This window comes from Mixophyes fleayi, chromosome 3 (assembly GCF_038048845.1).
Source record: "Mixophyes fleayi isolate aMixFle1 chromosome 3, aMixFle1.hap1, whole genome shotgun sequence".
NCBI lineage: Eukaryota > Metazoa > Chordata > Amphibia > Anura > Limnodynastidae > Mixophyes > Mixophyes fleayi.
Genome location: NC_134404.1, coordinates 118,195,380 through 118,221,660, shown reverse-complemented (window position 1 = coordinate 118,221,660; position 26,281 = coordinate 118,195,380). Strand labels below are relative to the sequence as shown.

Genomic DNA, 26,281 nt, shown 5'->3' with positions numbered 1-26,281 from the left:
AACCAGCATTCTGCTCCACTAATATTAATCCCATATGTACAATAGCAGCCAATAGTAGGCAAATCACAAACCTGTTGGTTTATGGGAAGGAATGGAAATTGTTCTGAAGTTCTTCTTTGCATTGACATATATGAAATAAGTAAGCCCTGGGATGGCTTTGTAGGCTTAGAGTAGGTTTGTTTGAGTGGTGCTACAGCAATGGTCACCTGAGGGTTCCCAGAAGAGGTATCTGCAGCTTGCAGCTTTATTGCTATATTAAAATCCATCTGAAATCTATTCAAAGGAGATAAAGCGGTGCAGAATGATGCAGTCTCTCTCTCTCTCTCTCTCTCTCTTTCTGAAAAAGGACCTGAATTTCCATCACTTCTGAGGTGGTAAAGCCAGAGTCTCATCCTATACCTTTAATTTGTACCTTCCAGTTGCCCTTTTGTGGAAAAGCACATTTCTAGGACCACTTGGACCAATCTGAAAAAAAAACATTTAAACACACAAAGTGACACATTTAATGCAGATCTAATGTCCCTCTTATGATTAATTTAACACATGAATAGGGTATTTAATTTAATAATTTTGAAAGAAGATACATCTGGAGTTAGAGGGACGATGAAACATCATTTTGCAAGAGAAAAATACCCAAATTGAGCACAGTAGCTAGAAAACGGTGACATCTGGTAACTATAGTTTATACAGTAAAGTACTCCAAAGGCATTTATTAACCACAATTTCATTGACAAGTTGACCTTCTGGTGAATAACTACAGCTGTACAGCAGAGGAATAGACAAGGGGACCTACACAACTGTCAACTGACAGTGTTGTATTAATTAAGGGAATAAGTGTTGACAGAAGGAAATAACACAGAGACCTAAAACTGTTTTCAAATCTCCTACTGTCAGACAGGATTAACCATAGTGAAAAGAAATAAGATACAATAAAACCATACAAGTGTGCAAATTCAATTTCAAAACATTGCATTTATTCTTTTTAATGGAAAATAAACATAAGTGGACCTGTATCTGTATTCTGTACCTCCCATAAACAGATTATAAACAATTTGGGTAATGCCTATAAGAATTATTAGAGCTCAGATAAGCAATTTGGTCAAATTTGGAATTCTCACCATATGTTTTTTTCAAGGGGCTCAAATACATTTGTTCACAAAACTGGTACCTGATTAAAAGGTTTGGTTTCAATTTCCCCTTATAGTTATAGGTCACATAGTAGCTGATAATGCAATAAATGGTTTTATACCAGTTTTTCTCATAAAGCTATGTCATTTGAATACTATATCAACCACAAACCAAGGTGGAAGTCTTGCACTAGAGAGAGAAGGAATAAAGAGGAGGTGAATGTTGTTAGGAGGATGGGTGATCCTTAGCTCTGTGGCGGATGGAATTGGTGCCTTTGCCACTTTTTCTTTTTGACTTAATTATTATTATATGTCTTTTGTGGCACTTGAGTGGATCTGTGAAATTATGGTATAAAGTAGAGGTGGCCAACCGGTCAGAGCCTTAGAGCCAAAAAATATCCATAGATCCACCCACATGCCCCATACATGCCAATTAGCCTCCCCACATGCCCCATACATGCCAATCAGCAACCCAACTTGCCCCATACATGCCAATCAGCCGCCCCACTTGCCCCATACATGCCAATCAGCATCCCCACAAGCCCAATACATGCCAATCAACTTCCCCCATGCCCTAAACATGCCAATCAGCCTAATATGACAATAAACCTTGCCACATGTCCCTTATATGCCATCAAGCCTTACTGCATGGTATCAGACGTTGCCAATTGCCCCTTAGATCCCACACGATCACCCCACATGCCCCTTATATACCATCAGACCTCACCAGATCCTCATCAGACCACCCTCCCACATATGCCATCAAATCCTCCACATGGCCATCAGCCTCCCCCAAATTTTATAAAATCTAATTCTCACTGTCTACCTCTCATTTCTAGGACCACATCTCATAGATAGCACACGTTCATCTTCTGTTTTCAGCCCTCTACCACATTATATTGCACCCTGTCTGCTGTAAGTAGGTAAGTAAGGGGCATATTGATATATATATATATATATATATATATATATATATATATATATATATCTATATCTATCTATCTTTATCTTACACTGCAGCAAGCAGCCATAATCTTTGTCGTGGGCACCAAAGTAACATGAGCCCTGGGGCCTCAACCACTATAGCAAATAAGCAAGTAATAGGCAGACGATCGCATAGGGTTTGAACATTTGACAGTGTAACTGGTTGCTGACATTATTTGTATTACAGAAGTGGAAGTTGCTCAATCAATTTATAGGCTCATAGCAGGTGCTTGAAAGGGTAGGGTTATCCTAAAAGGAACAAACGCACAAAAAATTCCCCCGGCACACTGCTATAGCCAGCAAAAGACCTGCGATGTCTACTGTAGATAAAAATGCAAAAGTCTTAGTTGCACACATTTGCAAATGTATGTTTAAGCCACCCGCCATTCCACTGCACTTTTGCTAATAGGGTGGTCCTAACTCTAAACAGTGAGAGTCCCATATATTTAGGCCATACATATGTGTTTTTAAATTGAGAGCTAACTTACCAAAGAGGTAACCCAGAAGACTCCAAACAGCATTATTTTGTATTAGTAGCCTGCCACTGATATTGTTTCCAAACTATTGAGTCATTAAGTTTTATGGCATTCAACTAAATAAGCAATATTGCCTCAAAATACCCCCACACCACCCTGTCCCATATAGCAGAGTCCTCATGGTCACTGCCTCTCCTAGTGACCTTCTAGTAACTGGAAGGAAATTGAAGAGTTAAGCTGTAACCAGGGACAGTGCTGTAATGTGATGATGTTCTATTACCTGATGACCTTATAACAGAGTTCCACAGTAAGTCTGTCATATGGAGGGACATGTGTCACAAGGTGTATGGAGTTTGGTAATGTGGGTAAAATGGATCATATCATATTTTTACTTAGGAGGACACAATTACAAACTGCAAAATATGAGAATGCACATGTTATTTGATCCATTAAAGCGTAAATAGGTAAATATACACTTTCTATTTCTGGAAAGCATCTCTGTAAGCTTTACATAATGCTTCCTGTAACTATAGACCAACATGGACCCATTTAATTAATTCAACTTTTACATTTTCTTCTCCTAAAATACTGCTTGTTCAACCCTTATTGATGTCTTAAATAAATCATGAGTAATATGACAATGGGACAATTGGACTTTCTCCATTTCTTATATTGCTTGTTTTATTACATTGACAGAATTGCATCTAAAAATACACTTTCCCATATAAAACTCATCTCTTTGGTCCAAGAGGCATCACATTGAAATCATACTCAATTTTTATTAGCAGCACTTCAGGGGATGTGTAATAAAACGTTGCTCTGCATCCACAAAACCAGGAACGCCCTCTAAAGCACATTGAAATGTCTTGTTCTGCAACACAATATCAAATTTTTGCATGTTGGCAAAATGCAATACACATTTCTGAGACTGTATTCAGCTGGGGAACTCCCAGATCCTTCCAGCTCTTCCCATTAGAAGGAGCACACATTTACAGCGCAACATCAATGCTTATGAAGTTTTAAATGTTATAAAACAGTACAGATCCAATTTACAATTCACCCTAAAATTCCCTAATATTTTCCATACATCCTGCCCACATAACTCTTGTCTCTGCTTTTTTTTGTCCTCTTTCTATTATGGTGGAGGGGTCATATTAAATGTGAAATACAAAAATGTATGGATTGTTATATCTTGTTAGGTAAATTACAAAGCAGGTATGGAATCTACTAGGAGATTTACAGTTTTCTGGATAAGGGGGTAGCAACCCTGTTCCTTTCCTCACAGTTCCCTTAACTTTCTCCTTGATAATAAAAGGATTTTAAAGGACAATATTAGTACAAAACTAAGTTAAATTTATATTTATAATTAAAGGATCTGACTTTTTTAAACCCATTACACACCGGAGAGTTCCCAAGACAAGTTATTATAAATAAGTCTGTAAGAAAATGAGATACAGAGAGATTGGGCCAATTAAACTGTTATTTCAAAGATCTATACAAATTATGTAAACAGTAACAATTTATGATATTATTAAAACAGCAATTAATTGTATAAATATCAATAAATGCAAACTGATGAATATGAAAAACATTTACTATATTCTAGCCTCACAACAATGCATTGCTTATTACAGATCTACTGTAAGTATGTGTGTGCTGTGACTTCTGATATTGCTGTAGTTTTTGTATACCAACAAATTTCATGTTTCCAACTTTGCTGTAACACTGATCCATTACCTTCTATTATCTACTCTCTACACTTACTGTTTCTGTACCTAACTAACATGAGCCAGATAATTTGACTTTGTTTATTCACTTGCTCTTTGTACTACCTTTGTTGTCCTGTGGCTATATGTTTAACACTTAGGATCAACAGAATACAAAGGAGCCACCCTTCTGTAAGGGAAAAAGGTTTGATAAATGGGAAGGTTATTATAGCTAAAAATTCCAGGTCTACCCACAGGGTTCATTGGGGACCAGATGTAATAGTCATGTTTTTAGAGATTTTTAGATGCTGACCTAGAATGTGAACTGTATTTTAAATTTAATAGGCAGAAAAACTGTACTACAGGTGGAGGGGGTGCCCACTATGGGCCCCCCTCTGAGGCCCATGCTCTACTCCTTTGAGAGTAGAGCAGGGGGCCCGAGATACAAAACTGGCCTCAACTCAAATTTTGCTAGTGAGCGCCACAATGTTCTGCCCCTGCAGTGTACTACCAGTGTACGTGCGTTGAACTCATTCATATCACTAATGTAGCCCACAAAGGAAATAGGCCAATGTGATCTTTAAATCAATTCTGATAAACAGTGGTGGCATGACAGAAATTGCACACTTTCACAAATAAAACAGTAGGATCGGTGGATTTGATTTGTAGGAAGATGCTGAGAACATTCCAAAACTTCCTGTAACAGCATTTACGATTATTAACTTAATTAGCTTTTAATAAGCAGATGCAAAAAAAAACAAAATAAACAACATCATTGATATCTCTATGATAAACACCTTCTTCTGACTGTACCAAACCTCTAGCTGAGGAAACGCCTTTGGACAGTATACAAGTGCTCTTCTAGACCCTGATCTCTAGACAGCAAGCAGTGTAGTAACTCACAGTAACTCAGCTCAATCCCAAAAATGGTGCGGAAAAATACTGGACCACACCGTTGTCCCATGTCTCCATTCTTTCTGCCTCTAGTGGTAACTAGACGTTGTCTACAATCCTCCAATCAATGCAGATTAGCCTGCATTGTTTTCTGCTCCAGTCTCATTAATGACCTCAAGGGCTGCAAATCTGCACCTGGATAAATACTGGGGAGCTATATTTTTACACTGAGATGTAGAATTGAGCTAGGTTGTACCCCCTCCTCACAAATCTAAATCTGTCTGACAATTTTAACTTTGCCCCCACATGCAGTGCAACATGGTTGCACCACTCCACTACTAGCTGGATTTGCTCTAAATGAGGCCCTAAACGTGCAATACCTTCTAAAGCAAAACCCAAATCAGCAGATGTGGCAACCTTATTGTTATTGCTTGCGGGCAAGTTGTAATGCAGACATCGCATAGGTCAAACAGCATAACAATGTCATAGCCACAGTTCTAGACGTCTATCAATAATAGCAATCATTCTGTGCTCGAGTAAGGAGAAGGAAGAAAACATCACAACAAGCTTTCTTTTACTACTGACAGACTCGGAAGAATGTATTCTAGTTATTTGTGTTTGTTTCTGCGTTTGACATAGATCAAAAAGTTCTAGGAATATTCTCCCACTGATCAACATAATAGTTACAGGCTTATGGAAAAACTGTTGGACATATACAGTACCATTGCTGAGCACATCTGGATTTTCATGTTTCTGTAAATGCAAAATAATTGTTTGCCTTAGGGGTCTATTTATTAAAACAGTGCGGTGACAATCATCAACTGCAAATCGCAGCCACGCGTAAGGAAGCACTGCTGTATTTTCACATGCCAGGGCTCACTGGGAGCCCTGACAAAGTTCCCCATCCAGCACAAACTGTTTTTTGTATTGTCTTTCCTTATTCATTTTTATTAATACATTTTATAGTAAAAGGTAAGGGGTACAGAAAAAAGAAACGGGGAGGAGGGGGAACTATACAGTGGGAGGCAGACCTAACAGCTCACAATATCAAGTTCAAACTAGTACACGAGAAGTCCATGGAACAGAAATAGCGTACAGGACACTGTATCACAGAAATACACTTAAACATCTTGAGATAACACAAAGGGGCTAGAACGAGGTGGGTAAATAGTACATGAAGAGTGCAAAAGTGTAGAGTCTTCACCCACCCTAACAAACTCATGCCCGGCCCTCCATTTAATCAGAGGGGAAGAGGTAGCCATGAAATAAGGGGCACCGGATGCTTTGCAAGGCTTAATGAATTGAAGAACTTTGCAGTCCCCATATTAATGGGGTCTGCGTTAAGAAATGTTATGTGGGTTATGGCAGGAGAAATCTACCATCTCTTCTGCCATAAATCCTTCATAAATTGTGCAATGGCCTCTTTAGGGAGAAAACTGCTGTTTTATCTATTTTAAAGACTGATCGCACTTTAATATTTAAACTTCTTAATGTGGCCAGGTCCTTTCTTGACTTTTTTACATCATACCTAACCACCCCAATGATGTCACATCCCCCTTGGCATTAGGCTGATCTCATATTGTATGTCATATCATATAGGATTATCATCTCAATAAGATTGATAGATCACTGGGAGGAGCAGATTTATTAGCACCACAGTCCTATTACAAAAATAACTGTATACATTAATACTTTAATATTTACATTAGACAAATACCACAAAAGGGAAAAAAATAAAGGGTTAAAGTTATTTTAAATGTATTTCACACATTTCAAATTTAGATTTTTTTTTACATTTTGCAGCTGAAATACTTAAAAATAAAATATATCATATTATAGCTGTATGTTTTAGAAGATAGTCGGCCTGGGTTCTTTTTATAGGTTCAGTGCAGTTGGTATTCCTGGCTTGTTTGTCAAGATAAGGTTCAAACCACTGAAGAAGATTAGCTCTTCCAGCTTTGAATGAAGGTCACAGGAACATTTGGAGACGTCTTGACGGACCAGCACTTTTGATCACTATCAGCAGATTAGCCCTGTAGCACCTGCTAATGAATTATACAATGCTTCAGTAGTTAGAGCTTTGATTTGTCTTGAAACGAAGCAATTCATCAATGTAAGAGGGATGAAGGAGGTTGAGACCTGAAGCCTGCAGATCTAGCGAGGTCACTAGAAGAGCAGGAGAGGTGATGAAATGCCATTTAATCTGGAATTATTGTTAAGAGGGCAAAGCAAATCTAAGTCGTTGACTGACTAACTGAGCATGGACCCTGAAAGTGATGAACAGACCTAGCACTTGTCAGGCAATGATTAACCCATTGTCTCCCAGAGGCAATGCTTTGTTTGAAGAAGGCCACAGCAACATATTATTGCTATGGGTTACTTTGGTAATAAACATCATTTTTAAAATATCAATGTGCAGTTGGCTATTATTAAAATATTTTGTTACTGCTTTTCTTTACTTGGCACTATATTTCAAACTAGCATGCAGTTGCCGTGTCCTTTCCTTTTTCAATGTTTATGTAAATGACCTTGTGGGTGGTTTAGAGCAGGGTGGGCAAGAGGCAGTCTCGGGACCACATTCAGCCCTCCCCAAATAGTGTGTGCAGTGCACATTCACAGAGTCTATGTAGAAGGTACGATCCAAAGGTTTACTTACTACATAGACTGTGTTACCACTTCATGGTAGTGCTTTAAAATATTTACTATATAATATGTATTCATTAAGGTTTTCCAAGTAGGTAATGTTGTCATCTTGTGGAACCAAAATGACCACGGTAGAAATCTGCTTGCAACCTGTATATGTGATCATCTTCTGACAGCATGAACAATGATCCAGCATCTTGGGCTAAGTGGCAGGATGAAAATGTGTGGCCAGCTTAAGTGGATTTCCAGCACCATCATCATCGTTTATTTGTAGGACGCCACAAAACTCTGCAGCGTCAAACAGTGCGTAGAAAAAATGATACAAAAACAAATCATCCATAACACAGAACAAGTACATATGAGGTTGATGAAGATGGTACAGATTAAAGACAAAGGGTAGAGATGGAACTATTCTTGTGAGCTTGCAATCTAGGGAGGAACATTTACAATGAATATGGGGGACATGTTGGGTGCTTCTGGATAAGGATGTAAGAAAACTTGAAAGGATTCAGAGGTGGGAAATATAAAATGCACTCACAGAAGTAATGAATATGGACAATTATATTAAGGACAAAACAAAGGCTTGTAGAACAAAGTTTTTAATCCCATTACCGTACAGGGGGCAAGAAGACATCCATTGCAAATGGCAGTATCATGGTTTCTCCATCATCATAAAAAAGTGTTGCTAACTGTACGGATAGTAAGTCTGGTGAATTTCCTACCAGGGATAGTGGTAGATTCATGAATTAGTTTTTGAATTAGATCAGATCTCATCCAAATTCTTTTTTTTAATTAGAGCAAGGTGCACACCACACTCATCTCCTTGCTATAGTGGAAATCAGCACCGGGACTTCCCTCCACCCAACTTTCCCCTCTCACTATGTAGATTTCTGCTCCACAACTATGGGCATCTTTCTCCACCACGTATGCAGTTCAGCGGCAATCAAGATGCACCAGCAAGGTGTAAGTAGATATCTTTGGGCCACCTTCAGCTGCGGACCTGTAGCAGCAGCATCCCCTACTTCGGCAATTAGGCCATCATGCACAGTTAATGCATAAATCAAGGTGCATTATGGACTAGATTTAAATCAGTATGCAAAGTGTACACATTCTATGTGTTTTCAAAAGAGCATGCAACTGCTGCGAAGCTCTGTTCGTATTCAAATGCAGATGTTTGTTAAGATGTGAATACAATAGCAAATAAGCTAATTACGCTATGTAATTGTGCGATAAGCGTAATTATGCGTGCATGTTGTTTTTTTAAGCAATTGCACTTTTTACTACATGCACATCAGGGCACAACTATGTGGAATTCCTAGTCCTATAACAATGCTGCAGATTATTATTATTCTTATTACCATTTATTAATATAGAGCCACTAATTCTGCAGTGCTGTAGAACTCACTCACATCAGTCCCTGCCCCATTGGGGCTTACAGTCTAAATTCCCTAACACACACACACACACACACACACACACACACACACACAGACAGAGACACAGAAACACAGACTAGGGTCAATTTGTTAGCAGCCAATTAACCTACTAGTATGTTTTTGGAGTGTGGGAGGAAACCGGAGCACCAGGAGGAAACCCACGCAAACACGGGGAGAACATACAAACTCCTCACAGATAAGGTCATTGTTGGGAATTGAACTCATGACCCCAGTGCTGTAAAGCTGGGTACACACTACACAGTTTTCATCTAATAATCGGCTAAATCAGCCGACATACGACCTCTCATTCAAAAGTCGGGTCAGTGTGTGCAGTGACACGATGGTCGAAAGTCTGCCCAAATGGACGATTGTCGCCTCATTTGGTTGGTCGTACCGTTAAATATTTTCGTTCCAATCTCGTTTCCGCTGTGTAGTGTGTATAAACTTCCGACCGATCCACAACAGTGAGTACGAAATTACAGTCATTGCTCACGACAACATGGCTGTAAAAAGTCGCTAAAGGGACGTCCGCTCTTCCCTTTATCGTCTAAAACAAGGCTAGTGTGTATGCAGTCCATGGACCGAGCGATCGGACCATCGATCGCATGTAAAATCGCTCGGCATAAAAAGTTGGTTGAAATTTCTGTAGTGTGTACCCAGCTTAAGGCAGAAGTGCTGACCACTTAGCCACCGTGCTGCCATATATCAATCTTTCACTTGATTACCTATTTTCGACTGCGCTATTTAATGCTAATAATTACTCCATTATCTCAGCCTTTACTATCAAATATGTCTCATTATTACAAATTTGCATTTTAAGAATAAAGAAACAGCATTAGTAAACTTCTTATATAATATTAAAAATATATAATAAAATAACAATAAACACAACCTAGAAAGAAAAACAAAATACTTTTTCCTGTTTTTCTAATTTATTTAATTTCATTGTTTTTATTATTTTTTTCTAAAAGTAAAGGCAGTGGGATCCTACCTCCTTCGCCTCTTCATGTTCAGTTTGATTTTTTTCCATTAAGTACTATATTTAAATTAGAGATGGGCGGGCTCGGTTCCCCGAGAACCGAACCCATCCGAACTTTGGGTATCCGAGTACCGAGCCGAGTAGGCTCGGTACTCTCCCGCCCGTTCGGAATCCAAATCGAGGCCGAACGTCATCGTGACGAAGTCGGATCTCGGTTCTCGCGATACTTGAAGATTATAACTACACGCCTCCACAGCAATCCATCGCCATTAGACAGACGGAGAGAGCAGGGTGTAGTCACAGGCTGATTAGAGCAGGGACAGAGAATACAATATTCTGATTCCAATTGTGCTAACAAAAATCGCTAGAGAAGAGAGGAGGATAGAGGAGTTTTTTTTTTCCAATATTTGGCACTCAAAGTGCTTGTGCTTTTTGGGTGTCCCCCATTATTTTGCCTAAATATTTCTGGCTGTCAAAATTACTATCTGTCAGAAGTATCTACCAAATAATTTTTAGCACTCCCCAGTGCTTTTGGGGTGTCCCCCATAATTGCGCATAAATATTTCTGGCTGTCAAAATTACTATCTGTCAGAAGTATCTACCAAATAATTTTTAGCACTCCCCAGTGCTTTTGGGGTGTCCCCCATAATTGTGCATAAATATTTCTGGCTGTCAAAATTACTATCTGTCAGCAGTATCTACCAAATAATTTTTATCACTACAAGTGCTTTGGTCTTAGAATGGATTCAAAGCAGTCCACATATGAGCAGAATGAGCAACCAGGTTCTGTCACCAGTCCTGATGGTAGTGTTCCCAGTACGTCATCTGGGCAAGGCGATGTCAAACTACACAGTGTTTCGAGATCAGTCCAAAAAACACACAGCAAAAAAAATTGACCGCGTTGAAGCGCAAAAGAAGTGTTACTGAGCAAAAGTTAAGTGCCGATAAAAAAAAAATTGCCAACCTGCCATTCTATACACGCAGTGGCAAAGAGAGAATGAGACCTTCACCTTTGTCTATTAGTGGCAGATCAAAAAAATGTCACTGAGCCTACAAGTGGTACACAAGTACTGTTACGCGTGAAAGCCGAGCTGCAAGAAAACAGTAAGGCATTAGAGGAGAATGTATGCTCTGAATCAGAAATGACACCAATCCCTGGGGAGAGTCCATCCACCAGTGGTATGTCTAATCGTGAGCATTCTGTTAGTGACAGTGTACCCATAAAGAAGGTTCCTTTCAGCAGTTCTGCTGATGTGTGCCTTAACAGTCTGAGTGTAGTCGGTGATACACCAATTGAGGATGCCACTTTTGAATTAGAAGAGGATAAGGGGGAGATTTGTGTAGGCGACAAGGGCACTAATGATGACGTTGATGATTATGATGCAGACAGATACCAAATTGCCTTTCTCAATTTCTATTTATATTCTAGACTCTATAACGGCTGAATAGTTTACTATTTTACTCGTAGTGGAGAGGGGGTCTGATGCAGACAGATACCAAACTACCTTGGTCCATTTATTTTTACTTTCTAATTCTACAGTCTATGCAGGCTGCTTTTTTTCTATTTAACTAGAAGTGGAGGGCGGGGGGAGGGGGGGGGGCATAGATAGCCACCAAACTACCGTGGTCCATTTATTTTTACTTTCTAATTCCACAGTCTATGCAGGCTGCTTTTTTTCTATTCAACTACAAGTGGAGGGTGTAATATACACCCAAAGACGATGGCTGCATTGCCAATAGGCAAAGATGAAGAGCAAGACAACCAGGTTTGTGTGGAGAATTAAGGACGGCCTACCAGGGATTAAACTGTTTTCTTCCTAATTTATTAGCTTTAGAATTGTTAAGAACCCCTCCAGCCGGCACAACACAACCCGGAATCTACTCTGCCAGTCAGGTGTTCACTGGAGCCCCTGATGGTGGGGACAGACTGGGCCGCAGACTGACAGAGGGTCGTGAAGTGCGTACCAGCTGGGGAGAACCCAGGCAAGAGGAGTCAGGTCCACGCAGAGGTCAAGGGCCGGCAGCAGACAACAGTATCGATGAACAAGCTGAGGTCAGGGGTCACAGGCAAATAGCAGAACGGGTAAACAGGCCAAAGATCAGGGTCACAGGAAACACGAGCAAGGTCCAAATCAAAGCCAAGGGTCATACACGGGGAGTCAAATAGAGATATCAGGATACAGGACAGGAACTAGCAGGTTAGCAGACTGGAACACAGGAGCTATAACCGGCAATGAGGCAGCAGACCTCATTGCCTTAAATACCAGTGGCCACCAATCAGAGCCTAGCTCTGAATCAGACACAGCCCCCAGCATAATTAATAGGTTGCATTAATTAGCCCACAGGCTAGAACATATGGTGAGCGCTGCGCCCGGCTTCCTCTCATTGCCGGGACGCAGCGCTGAAGTGTCCTCTCGTTGCCCCGGCAACGGCCGGGTTAGGGCCGGAAGTGACGTCCCGGTCGCCATAGCGACGGCCGGGACGCAGGTGAGTGAGTCGCGGCGGTGCCCAGCCGCCGCGGCTCGTAACAAGAATTACCTTACTTATCTAAGAAACAGGTGGAGCACTAAATTTGGTTATTTTAGGCCCAAAAACATTGATTTTCCAGCAAAATAGCAAAACAAAACCAAACAAAACCAAAAGCAAAACAAAAACACGTAATGGCGGTTTTGCAAAACCAAAACCAAAACCCGACGGTAATCCAGATCCAAAACCGAATACAAAATAAAAACAGTGACCATCTCTAATTTAAATATCACTATGCACAACATTATTACATGCTAGAAACATAATTTTGCTCTATGGGTGATGTTGCCAGGTGTATGTGGACACCACTCTTACTTGACATTGTTTCTGTGTTTGTGAAGTTTAGTCCCACATTTCTCAATCTCTAAAGAGTAGTTATCAAGTAACTGGGGGGTATTCAATTAGAATTTGCGGCCGTGATTACGCGCTACTGCGCGTGTAAAGTGCCCTTACGGTACAGCAACAATGCGGATTCCGGGTGCGCACACAATGTTGCAGTACCGGACCCATGCAGCCCCGCATGCTAATTGAATATGCCCCTATATCTATAGGTTTGTCTGCACCAGTAATTTGCACATATTAGTCACTGTTTTTTCCTGTTTTTCTAATTTATTTAATTTCATTGTTTTTATTATTTTTTTCTAAAAGTAAAGGCAGTGGGAGCAACATTCTAACATTTGCACATTTCCAACAATGCCTGAAAGATAAAATCAAGGAAAGCCAGAGACATGCAAGGGGGACTGGTGATGGACCCATGGCGTCTTTGGATCTAACCCCTCTAGAGTGCACATCTTTGGCCTGTACGATGGCCAATCAGTACAGTGTGTTGTAAGTATTGACACATCAGAAAGTCCCCTGCAAGCCACAGAACATACACCACACACTAGTAAACACTAAAATATATAACTGTCTTTGATGTCATCAAGTGATTGCCAAGTCAGGCAAAAAAATATATATAGATTTTTTTTATATATTGAAACTAAAATACTTTCTAAACACACCATAAAGTCACGTAATTATTATACATTATAAAATAAAAAAAACTGTTAACTCTTTACTATGCCTTTTGTGTTATTATCCTTTGGAAACACCATAAATAAAATGGCTGGATAAAGGTCCAAAATACTAGTTTGCACTTAAATCAATTCCTTTGTTGGTGTTTTTTTTTATTTTTATAAAACCTATATAAAGATATTAAAAGTTAAATGTGTTTAAGATGCAAAATTATACACATGTGTAATGAAGTCTACTAGTAAACATCTCTGCATACATCATAGCAAATGTTGTACAAAATATTATCAAACATTGATGATTGTAATGGACTAATACATACATCAGTTTAATATGGTCCTCATTTTGCACTAAGTGAGCTGTACATGGCAAGTAACCATGGCAGAGTGAAAGTGAAGATGAGGAGGGAGATGAAAGAGCATCAAGAAAGGCCAAAATCCGCACAACATGTAACCCAGATTTTTCTGGACACACAAGCATCCAGCAATCATGTAGAAAATACATTAAATGAAATATGGCTCCATTTTAAAGGAGATGAAGGAGTGCTATGTTCAATGTTAAAATCATTTGAGGGGTTTTGTGCCACTATGGCTTCTAACCAGGCCCTGTTGAAACATCTGCCTGCCTAGCCAGAGACTGTACCCCCTGCTTCTGAGGCTGTTCCATCCCCTGCTCTGGTGGCTCGGAGGAAGTTGTATTCCAATACTACCTACATTGAGCCAGGAGGAAAGAGATCAAGAACAATCCAACGATGTCTGGCCTTACCTATTTTTATGTGCATCACTTTTTTTTGATTGTTAAATTCACCAAATACACCTTCTAAAACAATCTCTGCTTTCCATCTTTTATATTCACATTAATGGAAGCATAAAATTGCAATTCATTCAGAAAAGTACTTACATGAAAAGTAATTTTTAATCACATATGTCTTGAATGAGACATAGTCCTGCGAACCTGTACGGCCATCATTGACTTCTGTCTTCTTCCTAAAGAAGAACCAGCTCTGATACATGTTGCTATATGTGAGAAAGATGTGAGAAATAAAAATGTACCTTCTGCATAGAATAATTTTAAAGTCACTTTGATATTTCACATTGTAAAAGAAAAATACATACAAGTCGAACAATAACCATATTGAAAACAATTGTAATAATACAGGGTCTGTGTGGGTTAAAAAATAAAATTAAATGATAAAATAAAATATATCATTGCCATACAGTTTTTTTTTAAGAAAACAAAAATTAAAGAAAGACAAATAAAACCTGAATACGAACATATGCGACTGCTCAAAAACATTACAAAATATTAATACCTAACATACGCTATTGCTTTTTAAAAAAATAGAACATATATTACTTAATTCCCGTTTGTTGCGACTGACACGCAAGTTATTAAGCAAAGTTTCATCTACTTCCTTAATAACAATCGCAGCACTTCTGGGAAACAAAATGTCACAATAGTCGTCTCCTCCAATGGTCTGCTCTGCTATAGCGGTGTGTCATGAGACCAGTGGTGTCAGGTATGCAGGTAAACTGGAAATCATCCAATCCTTTTCTGAGAAGTAATGCCATGTTGGTCACTATCACTATCATCCGGCATTTACACCTGACCTGAAGCAATTGTAATAGATACAGCTGAAAACAAGTATACGATTAACACAAGATTGGACTTGGCCACATCTGTGTTAACACGCCTTTACTGTACATGAGCTATGTTAGTCTGTCCATCTCCTCTCCCATTCCACCTCTAAAGCCTTATGCATACTTGCTAACTCTTCCGGAATGTCCGGGAGACTTCCGGATTCTGGATAGGTCTCCCGGGAGAGTATGGCAGCCTCCCGCATCTGCCCACTTCCTAGCAAAGTGGGCACAAATAGATCCAAAATTTATATGAAACAAATTTCTACATCCTGCTTGTTTTCAACCTAAGTAAATATACTATGTAACTATGCATAAGATACTTAACAAGTGCTTCATAATGTTTTATAATCTGAAAAATAAATAAAAACAAATCAATATAAATTTAAAGGAGTTTTTTCCTCCCCAACCTGAAAACAATACACTATCCTTGAAGGCAGCACATAGTGAGTGATTCATCCTGGGGTCTGTTAAATACAGAATCTCACTGCTTTATAATTTAATCCACCTAGCTATGCAGTGGCGCAGTCTCCAGGAACCCCCCCCTGCGCTAACTTAGTGCCCACCGTAGCGGCACTGTCCTATACAGCAGCCGCAGCGCTGTCAAAGAAGCGTCCGTGGCGGGGCTGTATTGTATACAGGACCGGCGCGGACGCTTCTTTGACAGCGCCGCGGCTGCTGTATAGGACAGCGCTGCCGAAACAGAGCTGCTGCGCATGCGCGGGCGCATGCACAGCAGCTCTCTCTCGTGTTTTTTTTTGTTTTGTTTTTTGGGTCAGGGTGGGGGGGGGGGGGGGAAACCCCCCCTGACAATCCTGTGTGCGCCCCTGCTATGTGGACGCAAACACAGCAAGAAGCAATTTTACACAGAATATGTGAACTATTTTTCAAATTGTGTGCAGGGGAAGGACAACAAATTGCCATTCAATCTGCACACTACTGAGCTTGCTATCTTACTGTATTGTGAAATGAGCAGGGATGAGTCATATCATTTCATTAAGCTCACAGGCAGTAGATAGTTCATGTTAAACAAACAACCAATTTAATAAAGGCTGGTTTGGATGTAAGACAAATGAGGTATAGGAGTACTACTTAAAAACCTCCAATCATATACTGCGATTTCTGTACATTAGAGGATTAAGCCTATTAAATCATGGGCTGTATTGAAATTCTTCCTTCTGTATAAATTTATACTGCCTTTCTGTTCACATTTGTGTATGCCACATAGCCACCAACCATATTCAATAAAACATTCAGTAAGACCAGTCCACAAATGTATTACTATACACTAAATACATGTACAGTAACTCTCTAATCTAAGACCACAAGTCATGAAATTCAGGATACATGACATAAAGTATAGCTTTAGTACAATTAGTTCCTATGAATTCTGTATACCTCCAGTGTTTACTTGGCACACAACATGCACATGAACTAACTGTGTGTAAATAAGCTCCACCTAAAAAGTTACAGACTTGAATCGTCCGCATCTGCGTAGGAATGCCCTTGGCATGCCCTTACTGTACTTTGACTACATTAGTCCACCCATCCCTCCCCGTTCAGCCTCCCAATACGTAGGCTGTCGTGTCATTTGCGTTCAGACATGGATCGCATTCAGTCGCGTTCATTGGCATAAGGTCCATTTCTGAGCTATTTCACTCAAGTTACTCTATGCAAATGGACACATGTCTAAACATGAATCAGGCCCAATATGTTTACAGCTGATCTGGTAACCCTGCTCTAATCGCAATACCATACTTTTTGTCATGCACCAATGTTTCATGTCCACAGTAGTCCCGACTATTAAATGAAGCAGAAAAACCCCTATTACCCTTTGGCAAATCAGCTCCTTGGACTTTGTTACCTGTCTGTTGAAATCCTCTCCTTGTTAGTAATACGGACATTCCCAGGGCAAAATCTGCAGAAACATTATTTTTATTGGAAATATTTGTATGATTTGTTATACTGACTGACCACTGTAGCAGACTTACGAGACAATTTATAAATAAATAACTAGGATGATGATAAAACAATAAAATGTAAAAACACCAGTAACAACCTTATGCTAGACAAGTCAGAGACTATTTTTGTTACAATCAAATGATTTTAAAGCTGCTCACTAGATATATAAACTTAATATGGAAGGGAATTTTTAAGAGGAACCCTGTTAATATATCATTTCTGAAAATATAATTAACAGAAATGTATTATAAGCCAATAATCCATAGCCCCACAGTGGGCTGGAACTACATTTGTCTGATTGTTTGAGAGTACTTTAAAGTTCGGATCCATATCCCCAAAACATTTGATGGCTGTTTCTTTATTCGTCTTTGAGAAACATACTTGTTAGGGGGGAATCCAATTAGCCACAGAGTGCCTCCGCAATTGCACTCTGCAGCGATTCAGCATCGCAGATTTCTCCTCGCATCCCAGAGAGTTGCAAGGAGAAATTAATGATTCTGAGGTGCCGTAGTATCTGAAAATGTGTACAGCAACGTAGTTCAGCGGCATATCGTGGCTAAATGAATTCCTCGTGTCAAAACTAAGCGCTTTAAATGATTTGCTGTAGACTTTGCACGAACGGCAGGGGAGGGCTGGGGCTATGTAGGAGAAATTGCTCCATATTCTGCACTATGAAGAAAGAGAATGCATGAAAAATATTAGTAGGGGCGTCATACATTGTGATAATGCACAATTAGGATTGCTGCCTCACAGCAGAACGGCCTTGAATTCAGGCCCGGCGCTCCCATTAGGGAACGTTAGGCAGTTGCCTAGGGTGCCGGGCTCTGGTGGGCTCCACAAAATTTAAATAGATTTAGTAATACTGTGCGGCGACCGCTGAGCATAACTTCCACGGCCGCCGCACAGCTTCCGATAGATCCACAGGGAGGGAGGAGGGGCTATTGATCGCCACCCTCACTTCCACTCCCCCTCCCCTCACTGACTGCCACTCCCCCTCCCCTCACTGACTGTTGAGCGTGACATCATCATCACGTCCCGACAGTGTCAGTGAGGAGCCCGGCACAGAGGTGCACTTTCATGGAGAAAAGTTTCAAGTAAGGAAAGAGAGGGGAGGGGGGCGGACATTGGTATGCTACAGGGGGGGCACATTGGTATGCTACATGGCGGGGGCATTGGTATGCTACAGGGGTGTGGGGGCATTGGTATGTTATGGGGGGCATTGGTATGCTACAGGGGGGGAGCATTGAGATCCAGGGAGCGGTGACTGAGATCCAGGATGGGGACATTGAGATCTAGGAGGGGGGGGCAGTCTGCTGAGGGGGGGGACAGTGAGATCCGGGGGGAGGGCAGTGTGCTGGTGAAGGGACATTGTGATTCGGGGGGGCAGTGATATTATACAGGGGGGGACTGGTGTTATGCAGGGGGTGCAGTGGTGTGATGCAGTGGGGGGGCGCAGTGGTGTGATGCAGAGGGGGGGCAGTGGTGTGATGAAGGGACATATTAAAGTAATCCGAATAGATGGCCCTAACAAGTGAATAATTTATAGACTTATTGTGTCAAGTTGTTTGTTCCAAAATCTAACACCTGGATACCTCCCCTCTAGAAAACCTGTGTCTGCAGTGGAGTCTGGACAGCGTTCTGCATCAAACATCACTGCATCTGGACCACTGGACCAGGTAAGGCTCGCCATTTTTTTAAACACAAAAGCACAAAGTCAATCATGTGAGGGTCTGTGAAGTGGGTATTTGGTGTGTTCGCGGGGGGGGGGGCGGTATTTTGAAATTTTGCCTAAGGCGCCGAGAACCCTAGCACCGGCCCAGCTTGAATTCAATTCCCGCACAGAGGCTAGCTGAATGGCGTTTATATATTCTACATGTGCTGGTTGTATGTTTGCCCTGGGTGCCCCCAATGGTATCTTACAGGCCAAAGACATACTGGCAGGTTAATTGATTTCTGAATACATTGGTGCTGACATGTGTGCCTGTGGTAAGAATATTACATTGCATGCTCCAGTAGAGGAGCTACATGTGCCTGAATACAATTATCTGGTTGCATACAGCTGCTGAAAATGTTGGTGCTATGTAGGTTAAATTATTTTAAGAACATCCACATTTAAATAGATCTACCACATTAGTTATTTGCCAATGGTCAGTCTTTAAAAGTCACAACTTTTTCAGCAGCCACTGTGTTACTCAAGTCGCCTGCATGTCAGTGCAAGCTGCATTAGTTTATTCTCTTCATAGCAGGGGTCACAAAGCTGAAGTCTTAGCCTTTTAAGGTCTAGAGTTTCACCACAATGTGGACTCAGCAGCATGTCTGTGTAGCTTCAAAGCAGATGGAGATTATTTATGTCCAGACAAGGCAGACTCAAAGGATGTCATAAAAGGGACATGTTGTACCTCCTGTAAAGCAACGTTTTTGGCCTTGGCTCTGAGAGAATCTTAGCACAGTGATATATTAACTCAGCTCACACAACAACAAGAGAAAGCCCCCTCTAGAAATCTGACGGCACATCATGACCACAGCAGGAAGCCTGCCACAGGTTCCACTGTCGTTATGAGGGCAAGGGGGACATTGCAGGGCAGGAGAGGAACGAGAATTTTCTATAGCTGATAATGGTAAATATTGCAAAATTATACCCCTTGGGAGTAAGTAGAAGAGGGAAGTGAAAAGAGTAGGCAGATCAGGACATATATAAAAGCAGAAGGTGTGCTCACCTCCAAATCTGTCCAGAAGAACATTAGGCAACCACACCCAACCGATCCTGTAAAGCATTTAAAAGAGGTGCAGAGGTAGGAAGTTTTGTTAAACTGTACTTGATTATGTTATATTGTACATTGTGGGCTTGATTCATTAAGGCACGCAAAACGAACAAATTGTGCAGTTTTTTTCTTTTTTTTCTTAAAAAAAACCCCCAAAAAACCCCATGCACAATTTAGGCATACCCACGTCTGTATTCAACTACAAGCAGATCTGAAGAAACATCTCTTGTTGAATACAGGTAGGTACGCTCTGCACATACAGTTGCTGTACTGAGATAGACACAACATACTGCAGTGTATGAACAATATATAAGGGCCAGCAGGACACACAGGAAATAAAGTATTATTGCTCCCTAATAATAATAGTTATTTAAGGAAAAAAAAAGAAAAAAATAATATATATATATATATATATATATATATATAATTCTCATCTTATGTTTTCTCCATGAAATACATTCATCAGGATGTTATAAAAGTCTACTGTACACAGGGGCGGATCTAGAAAATAATTTTACCGGGGGCGATTTAGGGGGAAGGGGGGCGACTACGGCTGCACACTATGTGCAGGTCCGTTCGGCAGAGACAGGCAGGGAGAGTGTGCTGCCCGGCCGCTCTGATTGTTTTTAAAACACAAACAGAGCAGCCGGGCAGGACTCTCTGTCTGCCTGTCTCTGCCGAACTCTGTTTGGCCTATTGTCACATATCCCCTATTGGGCCTGTTTTCACATATCCCCTGAGTAACAGGCAGCTTCGCGATTGGCTGCCTCGCGATTGGCTGCCTGTTGCTCTCCAACTACGCGACCGCACCCCCCCCCCCACTCCCTGGAAACTAGAAAAGCCACTGGCAAGCAGTCAACATAACCACCATACACTGCTCATCGTCCCAAATGCCCCTCCCCCTCCTCATGACATGTGCCCTCAAACAAAAAAAAACATTTTGAAGAAATTGTTTTTTATATATTTTCCCCGTCCTGGCAGTTCTGGGCCTATTTCTGTGAAGAGGTCTGAGGCTGCTGCCCCATCAGGCCCATTGGCAGTCTGGCCCTGCCCAGGGGCGGATCTAGAAAACTACTGTACCCGGGGCGATTTAGGGGGGGCGATTTAGGCCCCGCCCCTTTCTAACAGTTTAGGCTGCCGACGGCTGCACAATATGTGCAGGTCCGTCCAGCCGTGACAGGCAGGGACAGTGTGCTGCCCGGCTGCTCTGATTGTGATCGCCCCTCCCTGGATCCGCCACTGGCCCTGCCTCCAAGTAGTTATCAATCCAGAGGTTCTTCGCTAGTTAGCACACTGAAATCACATCCTGGGAACAGGAGCAACCATAAAAGGTTCCTCTCCCCATTGCCAGGAGCCATCTACTCAGAAAGCACAGACTAGGGGCAGGGCCGGATAAAGGGAATGGAGGCCCCTGGGGCCTCCATTCCCCCGTGAGGGCCCCCGTGATCGGAGCTGCCCCTCCCCCCCCCCCGGTGATCAGAGCCGCCCCCCCCCCCCCCCGGCACTTACCTCCTTCTCCTCCTTCCCCGGCGCGCTGTACACTCTTTAATAAGGAGATCTTGTGAGAGTGGTGAGACTCACGAGATCTCCTCAGTAAGGAGACTACAGCGCGCCGGGGAAGTACTGCAGGGAAAGTGCTCGGCAGCATTGATGAGGCCGGGGGCGCCCCCGCCCCCGACCGATCAATACTGCTGCTGAGCACTTTCAAGGGCCCCCTGGATGCCATAGGCCCCTGGGCTGTAGCCCAGTTAGCCCTATGGTTAATCCGGCCCTGACTGGGGGTCAATGTTGGGCTCGATGAGAATAATAGGAAGTGACTTTGGGATTCCACTGATTATTTCTCTTTATGTGTCTGAAAAAAGCAGGTGACATTGGATTTGGTTACTGCCTTGCTGGCAGAGGAGAGAAGCAGCCAAAGGAATGACTTGGCTGGATCTGTGTTCTGGGAGTGGTGATTATTGCTTCTCTGTAATAAGGCTGTATGTGGTAGGTATGGTGAGTTGAACCCCCTGGTACTTGATATGTTAAAAGTGCTATAATTGTTCAGTGTGCAGTGATAAATACAATAAAATATATTTTCTTATACCACAATACTTTCCTTGGTTGTTTTGTACAGCTAGGGTTGAAGTGTGCTGGGCTAGTGTATAAATGCCAGAAGACCGCATTCTTACCAGTTGACATGGTAAATAAGCTACAATAAACCTGGTGTCCTGACAAGTTGTAATTAATGTTTCCTAAAGTGTAAATACTAAATAGATTTTTTTTACACTATGTACATTTTCAGATGGATAAAAAACCCATAAAACTAGGCACAGATTGATTTTTTTGGGGCCAGTTTCAAGCACGAGAAAGTGTTACTTTACTTCACAAGGCAGGCATATGTGCATTAAAACAATGAATAATTGTTCATTCAAGTAACATCTGTCAGAGTTAGATAGTACAAGAACAAGGGAACAAGAAAACAGAATTCCTGATGTAATTCTGCATTGAGATATGAAGTGTAGAGGTCCCTGTCTGCAGGGCCGCCGAGAGAGGGGGGCGGGTACTAATTACCTGGGGCAAGGCCCAGGCCCTTAATGCCAACGTTTTGTTTTTAACAGGATAGTTAAAAATACAAACTAACAAAAAAAACATACTCACGTGATTGCGGCGCCGGTGTCCCTCTTCGTTCACACTGAATGTCGGACGTAATCAAGTCACGCCCGACATGCAGTGAGTGACGGCGCAGAGAAGAGCCTGTAAGCAAGTCAGAAGAAAGAAGTCAGAACAGAAGTATAGAGATGAAAGAAGCCAATGGAAAGGTAAGTAAAGGAACGAAGGGGAGGAAAGCAGAAAAGCAGTGTGAGGAAAAAGGGGGCGGAGGCACAGTGTGAATGAAAAGGGGGGGGGGCACAGTGTGACTGAAAAAAGGGTAAGGGAGCGAAAGGCGCAGTGTGATTGAAAAAAAAGGGGGGGGAGGTACAGTGTGATTGAAATAAGGGGTGGGAGAAAGGCACAGTGTGATTGAAAAAGGGGGAGGGAGCAGCCTGGCACAGTGTGATGAAGGAGAGCCAGGTGAAGGGGGAAAAGCAGCATGGAGGGCGCAGTGTGATCATAAGGGGGCACAGCGTGGTGATGATGATGGTGCACAGTAATGTGTGTGTGATGGCACAGCAGGCTTTTGGCAATTTATTGTGTGTGAGGTAGGTGGTGGCTAATGGGTGCTATTTTGTTTGTGGGGCGTTGGTGGGGTAATTTAGTAATGGGGACTATTAATTTAAGATGGGGTGATTTGAGGGCTACTGAATGTGGGGGTGAGTTTGGGGAGAATGAGGTCTCTTTATTAAATGTGACTATGAATTATTTAATAGCAGTGATGGTTGCAGGAAATAGGTATATTTATTAAATGTAAATACCATTGATTTATTTCTGCGGCTGTTTGCAGTGAGGGATATAGGTTAATTTATTAAATGGGAATTCTATTATTGTAATGTTGGGGCTAGAGAAAGGCCTAATTATTACTCGTGGGTACTATTGATTTAACGCTGGGGCTGGTTGGAATTTTCTAAATGTACCCATTTTTTTCCAAATAGGGCCCCAACCAGGATCCAGACAAGCCGCAACTAAAGAAGCCAGCAGCCACAGGTGGTGGAAGTGAGAAGAACAGGTAGGAGAGAGCTGGACAGTCTGTGAAATGTTGTGATTCTAGTGGGACAAACCCAATTGTTGGTGAGTGTTGCCCAATGTAAGGGGCAGGCCAAGATTGTTAACTCTTTATATACACACTGCATTGTCTATATACTACACTATGGTGCTAGATGTCCTGAAAGTCATGAGTGTACAACAATGCAGGTTTTTTTTCTATAGGAGATTGGCCTAGAGTTTTTCACCTGCTAGCCACGCCCCAATGATGCCTAGCTACGCCCCCCATTGTATGAATACCCATAGCTACTTTTGCACCGCCACAATTTTTTTTTACCATGCTCAACTATAAGGGAGCCCCATGAAGTTGTTTTACCGGGGGCCTGAATTCCTCTTGGCAGCCCTGCCTGTCTGTATGGGCTTGCTATATAAAGGAGTAGGGAAACACGACTTATAAGGTGTGAAGGGACAGACTAAGATTTACTGAACAGTTAATATGAGAAAATATAGATGTTGGGAGATTCTTTCTCCATAGTGGGGCCCCTGCGCTTAACATCTCCAGAAGCCTCATCCACTCATCCATGCTAGGGTTCAGTTAAACTTCAGGCCCACAAGGCTAAAAAAAATTCTCCTACTCCTATTAGTGTTGCGGTGTCATTATGTCACCCCCACAATGCATAAATGCTTTATAAAACCTGAGGAGAGGCTGAACTGCTGCTGAGGGCAGAGAGAGAAGCCCCATCTTTATAATTTTCATTTCAGAAGCTATTGTGGTGACTGATATACAATACACAGAGCATTTGCATGTCCTCTATATAACACAGAGATCATTCTAGTAACATGTATACAAAAAAACAACAGCAGGGGTGGCCAACCAGACAGAGACCAAGAGCCAAAAAATCTATAGGTACTGCAAAGAGACAATTTTACCTTTTATATGTGTGCGCAGGGTCAGATTTACCGCTAGGCAACCTAGGCACCTGCCTAGGGCCTAGCGGTTCTCAGGGGGCCCAGCTGGTGTGACAAGAAAAAAAAAAAAAAAAAGTTACATTGTACCATTTCCACATGATTTAAATAGGTAGGTTACCGATAAGACCATATTTGCTACTATTAATGCTCAATATGTCAATTTCGCTTACTAACGACCAGAGCTATATAAGTGCACTGCCGGACCTATGACCACCCATTCTCCCCTGAGGAAATTCGCCTAAGCGAATGAAATGTGTTGGGACACGCCCCTTCACTCTGACGTCATTCCGGAAGTGACGTGCGTTCCACTGTGGAACGCACGCCGTCTCTCTCCTGCTGATCATCACCTACTATCACTGAGGATTTGCACCGTTAGCGCGTCCAGCGCTACAATTAGAACGGGGATCCCAGCAGCTCTTCACTTTGTAGGAACCACTGAACTTCCCCTGAACCTTGGAACATCATATGAGGTTGGTAAAAGACTGAGTTATTTGAACCTCAAACTGCCTCTACACAGACTTTTTTTCATTGGATTTTAAGAAGGATTATTTCCAGGACTTTTGTTCAATAGCCCCAATTGGACTATTTTAATGGAGTATTGTGTCTCCTAAAGACTTCTATATGGTGACATTTTTTAGCACCCTACTATGCAGTGGCTGTGTCTTTTTAAATTTAAAATTTTTGATTTCAGTTCATTCTTAATTGCACTATTTGGAATAAATGCCTGTTTTGTTTAATCACATTGGTTTATTATAACAGCTATAACCTCCATCTCCATATTTACACCAAATTATAATACTATTCTATTTACTAACCACTCATTTTCATAGGTCAATTGTGCGCTCTTACTATATTATTTTGATCGCTTGTTTTGTAGGGACGGGATATTCCCTTTAGTATAGCTGCTCTTGTCCGTTATAGAGTTGAGCGCTACCTGTTTCATTTGTATAAAAAAAATATAATGCTATGGATTGTTTCAGGGAGGCGGGGGGCCCAAACCAATAACTTGCCTAGGGCACCATGAGGTCTAAAACCGGCTCTGTGTGTGCGCATATATATATACCCAGTATAAACATGCACATACATACCATACACACATACATTGAAAATATAACATAATTTACAATAACCTCCTAAGCAAAAAACAAAATATCCAACACATTGCCAAAAATGTTCAGAATAATCATAAAATCTTCCCCACGTGCCACTAGATCTCAACACATGCCCCTTAAATGCCATCAGACGTCCACGCATGGCCCTTAAATATGCCATCAGATCTCACATGCCCCTTACTTGCCTGCACAGAGAAAGGAGGAAGAGTGCACTACACTCTGTCCTCCGCCTTCCTTGATTGGATTGTCTGTGACACTGTGGACTCTCTGCATTGTTCAGAGGAAGTCACAAGATGCGGTTGCTCTCGGTCAGTCTACAAGCTGAATATTTTCCAATCCACACCTGCTGGGGCCTGGACAACTGTACTTTGTTGATGCCCCTGGCCAGGAGCCACATTTCAAAGCTCAAAGAGCCCCATGTGGGTCTAGAGCCACA

The 26,281-nt window shown here is 41.6% G+C and overlaps 1 long non-coding RNA gene across 1 annotated transcript; it reads right to left on the bottom strand.

Moving 5' to 3' along the window:
* Positions 1-85: 85 nt before the first annotated feature.
* On the bottom strand, positions 86-22,830 carry LOC142142756 (uncharacterized). Its single transcript, XR_012689316.1, has 4 exons — positions 22,784-22,830; positions 17,284-17,337; positions 14,683-14,798; positions 86-465 (listed from the first exon to the last, which is right to left on the bottom strand). It is a non-coding gene; the product is annotated as an uncharacterized LOC142142756 (long non-coding RNA).
* Positions 22,831-26,281: the final 3,451 nt, after the last annotated feature.